A 6,327-nucleotide genomic window follows, 5' to 3' on the forward strand; every position below is an offset into this window, starting at 1 on the left:
AGAGTTGGAACCGTTTCAAAAAACCTATTTTATTTTCTTAAACCAACAGGAAGATACGAAGGGGCTATGGTTTGCCAACAGGATGTACAACATGAGGGAAGGTAAGAACATGAATATCTCTTGCTTGAATGGTATTGAGGCAATGCTGACCCTACACTGCTACAGAAAACACGTAGGTGTTTTAGGAGCAGCCACGTCAGCTCTGATAGACATACAACTAGATTTTCAGGTAATGCGTCAAGCATTTTATTTCTGTTTTGAGGATTTGTTTTCTTATCCCTATAGTTTATCTAAAGGACATTTTTTGAGACATGACGTCACTGAGGCGCAACAGGACTACTGGAAGCACTGAGACTTCGGACCTTGTCTACTTCACTGCAGTAAATGGGAGATTTTCCATTACCTTCGGTGGGAGTGGGATTGGCTCCTCAGTGCCCAAAGTACGGGGCTGGATGGTCCTGCTGTGGTTCTCTTGCAGTGCTGCAGATCAGACGGCGTCTGAAGCTAGTGCAGCTGCAGCAAGGGAGGTTCATGAAGATGTTATGCTATATCCTTGTTTGAAGTTGTTTATGTAGCTATTGAAACTGCATTCGTGACCTAGCATAGGAAGCTTTGCAGCTATTGAATGTAAAGGCAGTTCGGGGATCCTCTGCATCCTGAGCTATGCCCATGATTGTTGCTTCTCAGCTTAGTGTTTCCCAGTCTCTCATTCCCAAAACATAAATTGCATGCTGCTCTGCACGTTTATTGTCTGAACAAAATTATAAATTCATTAGACAAATGATATTAACACATAGTGGATAAACCAGAGGAATGTGCTCTCCCTGCATTTCAGTATCTTCATTCTTATTTTAATGCTGGGCAGCAGTTGTATTTTGTAAATGGGTGAGAGGATCCTATGCTGAAGTACCTTTAAGAGCCTTTATGAAGATAGGAGGAAAGTGAACTTAAGTTAGGGTTTGAGAAAGAAAAATGGCATATGCTGGATTTGGGTTGTGCAGAGAGTACAGTGTGTACGGGACAGCAAAGTGCTGACGCACTTGTAGAAACCTTTCTTGCTGCTCTTCACATCTCTTGCCAGATTCAGCTCCAGAAGGGCTTTGGCTTTGCTAACTCCTTCACTGCACGCTCAGCCAGTGTCTCTATAGTCCTCCTACATTACCTGCCCCTGCTTTTGCCTCTTCTGTGTTTCCTTGTTGTGTTTGAGTTTTGCCAGGAGCTCCTTTTTCCTTTGTGCAGGCCTCCTGCTGCCTTTGCTTGATTTCCTGCTCACTGGGATGGACCATTCTTGAGGTTGGAGCAGGTGATCTTTGAAAATCAGCCAGCTCTCCTGGACCTCCCTCTCTCCAGAACTATATTCCATGGGATTCTTCTGAGGAAATCCCTGAAAAGGCCAGAGTCTGCTCTCCTGAAGTCCAGGGTTGTGATCCTACTTTTTGCCTTGTTCTCTCCTCTCATGACCCTAAACTCTATCATCTCATGGTCGCTGCAGCCAAAGCGGCCCCTGACCTTTACTTCCCTGATCAATTCTTCCTTGATTGTAAGTGTGAGTCTAGCAGAGCACCTCCCCTTGCTGGCACTTAGATCACCTGTGTCAGGAAGTTATCATCCTCGCACTCCAGAAACCTCCTGGGTAGCTTGTACCCGGCCATGCTGCCCCTCCAGCAGATACCAGGATTGTTAAAGTCCCCCTTAAGACCAGGGCCTGTGAATGTGAGGCTTCCTCCTGTTGCCTGAAGACCTCATCTACTTCTTTTTCCTGATCAAACGCACTATAGCAGACATCCACCACATCACCCACATGCTAATCCTGCCCCATGAGGTCTCAGCTGGCCCTTCACCCATCCCTAGGCAGAGCTCCAAGCGCTACTGCTGCTCTCTCACCCAAGGGCAGCTCCCCATCTCCACCATCCTTGCCTGTCCTTCCTGAGAAGCCTCTACCCATCCATCCCAGCTCTGGGTTATAGAGTAGGAGGGGAGCTGCCACTGCGACCAGTGGAGGACAAAGTGAGCGTCAGGGCGCCACATGGGCGGGTGCTGGGAGCCTGGTGCAAGGGAAGGCCACCCGGGCAGGGTCTCGCCGCTCCCAGCCCCACGTGACGCAAGCAGGGCAGGTCTGCTCACCAGGTTCAGCCAAGAGTCCAGTTTTGCCCAACCTAAGTGGGAAGAGCCAAGAAAGGAACTACAGAATTTACAAGTTTTAATAAATTTCTACTCTTCTGTCACTACTATGAGCTACTATGAGTCACTTTGTATTTATTTCATCTGCTTATTCTTTTTGTATATGAAGTTGGTTATATTGTCTCCTGAGTGGATTTCCTGCTTTGATTCTCTTTTAGGAACTGGAAAACTGAGAACAGAAATAGCTTGATTATAGCTCATGATCCTACAGAACTTGTTATACTGAGAGATGCATACAATATGGAAGTATTTTATAGCTAGAACAAGACAGACATTCTTTTTTATTATTTTATATATATATATATATATATATATTTGTACCTAAAAGTGATAATTTCACCATACTTGAGAGTTTTTTTTTCTTTTTTTTTAAATTTGTACACTGGTCAATTAATTTCTGTGATCATTAATTTTTAGCATTCATTATAAAATAATAAGAAACTCTTAAAACACTACTTGTATATGGTATCAAAAAAAACCAAATGCTAGTTTCTGAAGCACGAAGAACAACATCGCAGAAGAGAAACAAGAATGCAACATGGACATTTCTATATTTTAAAAATATGTTTTCATAGTGAAATCTCTGTATGATAGACATGAGCCTAAATTCAACTGGTGTCAGTGAGTGGAACGTCCACTGACACTGCACATACTTACATGAGGAACTAGTCAGGTCTTTGTTTTTTTTTGATCTTAACTGTTTTCAGGTACTAGTCCATCTTCCCCTTGGCTTTATAAACAGGTGAAGGCAATTATTCTTAGCTTTCAATACATAATGTCTTAGTCAGAATTACATAAGCTGTTACCAATAGTCTTTATATGAATTAGAATGACTTTCATGTTTTATTGTTTATTTCTACATGTGCACTTAATTTCAGATTTACTACAGACTAGCAAGTCAGTAAAAGTACGCTGGTGTAAATAATTGGCTTTTAATGTCTTTTGAAGTTAGGGTACATATTTAAGACTAACTCCTCCTCTCTCTGCTATTTTCTGCCAAATGAAATGGTGCAGGTATACAGCGCAGTTGAAATAATCTGCAGTAAAATATTAAGTGTTTTCTCCTAAATTTTAGAAACAGTATTTAAAATTAGTGAGTCCTTATTCTTTGTACATTAATTTCCATATCTACAAAGTGAATGCAAAGTACTAATATTCTGTTAATCTAACATGTTTCAATTCTTTTATAAATAGTAAATGCACCAGCCTTAATTATGCACCAGGTGCAAGGTGTGAGAGAACCAGCATTAAATTTCTAAACTGTAACATGTCCATATAATAATGTACATGCATATTTACAGTAAAAGATTCCTTTAACGTATTTGTTGTTTGAAGCATTAAGCATGACCCTGAGACATGCTGAGCACCTGAACCAACAATTCAGAATCGCCTCTTGTCTCCAGAAGCCCCGAGTCCTTGTAATCTGATGGACGTAAGTGCTTATATCCCAGCAGACTGGTAGCTGTGAAAAGCTGCTCATTTACTGCTGCTTCAGTACAAGGAGACCGGCTTGCTCTGCCGAGTTACAAGGACAGTCCCACGCTGTGGCAGCAGCTTCACTGACATCGCAGGGGTTGTGTCCCCTCGTGCTGGTAGAGGTTTTGGCCCACATTTTTCTAACTTAGGTACATCAGCATCATCTGGTGGTACTGCTCAGCAAGAACAAATTAAACAACACGTGGCAAGAAAATATCTGTTTGTTGGGAGAACAATGTGTTGCTTATTACAATGGACAAACAAAAGTGATGGGATTCTGATTTTAGTTTCATATGGTCTGACAGCCTGAATAATAGTACTTGAATTATTTTAAAATAGAATAAACCAGTAGTCCTATCACAAATCTCGCCAATTCATGGTTTTAAAAGTGACCATTAATGCCATAGTATCTAGGAATGCTGTGTCACTTGATACAGCAAGAGTACACTTTCATATAGGGTTCTGCTTTCTCGCACATACAGAACATACCAGTACTGTCTTTCTGGATGGATGTCCTCATATGCTGCCCACAGCCTTAAATTCATCTACCACCATTGCATATTTATGGCAAAGAGGCAAGCATTGTTAAAAGACATAGACTTTTCTCTCTTAAGGAGGTTTTCAGCTTAATATGATAGAATTTATCCTTTCTTTACTGAACTCTTTAATGCAATAATATATATTTTTAATATAATCTTTTTGTGTAAACAATGTATCTGTGAGCCTTACGATTTTTACCTTAGCAAACATGTCTGAATAATTGTTCTTCTTTCCAGTGATTAATCCTTTGAATTTTATTATTACTTCAGAATGCATTGTATAAATATAATGGGTTGTAAAGTATGAAAGAAAATACTCTATAGTGCATTTTAGGTTTAAACTTAAAATCAAAAATATCCAAAACCCAGAAAAGTCAGAGTTAATATTCTTAAGAGTTATTCTCCTTTGAATAACAGTAGGCCTTTTATTACTGGAAAACTGCATGTACATTAAATGCAGTATCCCATATTGCTGTTATCATATTTGGTGCACGGCTTAAAAGAAAATGAAATTGCTCTTTCCAGTATTGGTGAATGATCTATGCTTAGTGCGCTGGAGTTGTTTTATGGAACACTTTACAGTAACACACTGTGCAGTGGCGACTGCTTCAGGAACTGTAATTCTGACTTCTCTAAAATTTCAGTCCTGATCATATAATTCTGCCACAGTATTGGTCATTTCAGTCTTGGTCATGTAATACTGAAAGAAAGCACATTTTTGTATACAGTTTCCCTACTGACAAGGAAAAAAGAAAACAGAAATTGTCTTGGCAGCTCTAAGAAGCTACCAGGAAATAAAGCTGCAGCCTAGGAGAAGTTGAAGCAATGGCTTAACTGTTTCAGTTCTTGAAGATCCTCTAGCACCTCTCCTGTGCATAGCTGAGCAGATCCTTGCTGAGGACTTCAAAGGGAAATAGCATAATTCAGCTGGTAGCAGAATGGCTAGTGGAAAATGGTATTTTTATTGTTTTACTAGAAGCTATTGCCAACAGGAAGATAATTCTACATAAAAACGCAGAAGAAACTATGGATTTTCTATGGGTCCCTAGGTTAGAATTCCAGTGTGTGCAAAAACCCATAATGCTGTCATATCAACTCATGTAATCAAAAGGAAAATTTTGGTCTTTCTGCATACACTAAGCATGCTAATACTTGTTCTGTAAAATCTGACAAGATCAACAAGATATGCTACAGTGGAATCAGCCACCCACCATTTAGCTGGAGTTAACAGGTATTTCCACTGTTCATTCTACCAAAGATCACTTAATTTACCAGGTGAGACTGGGATTGCAACCTGGAGGTATAAAATGTTTGAAACCACTGTGCTTGTGAGGGATAGGGAAATGAGCTGGGAAAATTAAGCAAAGGTGAGCACTGTTTGCTTATGGAGGAAGGTACAGTCTTTTCAAAGCACAGATATATTTGCTGCAGTGTTAAGTGAGAAAATCTTCACACAGCTTGGATGCCCTGTTGCAGATACATATGCAACAATGTATGTGCATATAATGCAATATGTATGTGTCTGCATACATAATGTATGCAGTGGCAAACACTTGCAGCATTTTACTACTGCTGGTAGGAAAAAAAAAACATATTTAACTAAGCATTTTGAGTGATTTAAAGTTCTGGCTTACGTACTACACTTCCAGTATATGAAAGGACACACTTAACAGGAGAGCTGACAGATATGCATACTGAGCAAAGTGTAATCAAGCTAGCAAGGAAAGGCAAATAAAGGACAAACTTGTACTATTTATTTCAGTCGATTTGTATAGTCAAATAGGCCTAAGGCTGCAGTTTGACGAAAACTTTGAACTGGCATAATCTGGCACTGTCTCTGAATGGAGACATCCTGCCTGCCCCCTCACTGCCCTCTTTCGTGCCTGAAGTCAGCTGTTTGTAGTGGCCATGGGATGAATTGGCTTGGGAAACCGATCTGTCTGTAAAATAATCCCTTTTTTGTTTACTGGGGTACTTTACAGGCAGATCACTTCACTCATCTGGTCCATTGGAAGGATACAAAAATGTTTGTACTGGCATAGGGGAGGCAGTGGAGGTGGGGGAAAAGACAGGATTGCTTTTTCACACACAGTGCCAGTTTAACAGACTTGAACTGTGGCGCTAGTAAAAC

The sequence above is a fragment of the Rhea pennata genome, chromosome 2 (genome assembly GCF_028389875.1).
Source record: "Rhea pennata isolate bPtePen1 chromosome 2, bPtePen1.pri, whole genome shotgun sequence".
In the NCBI taxonomy this organism is placed as follows: domain Eukaryota; kingdom Metazoa; phylum Chordata; class Aves; order Rheiformes; family Rheidae; genus Rhea; species Rhea pennata.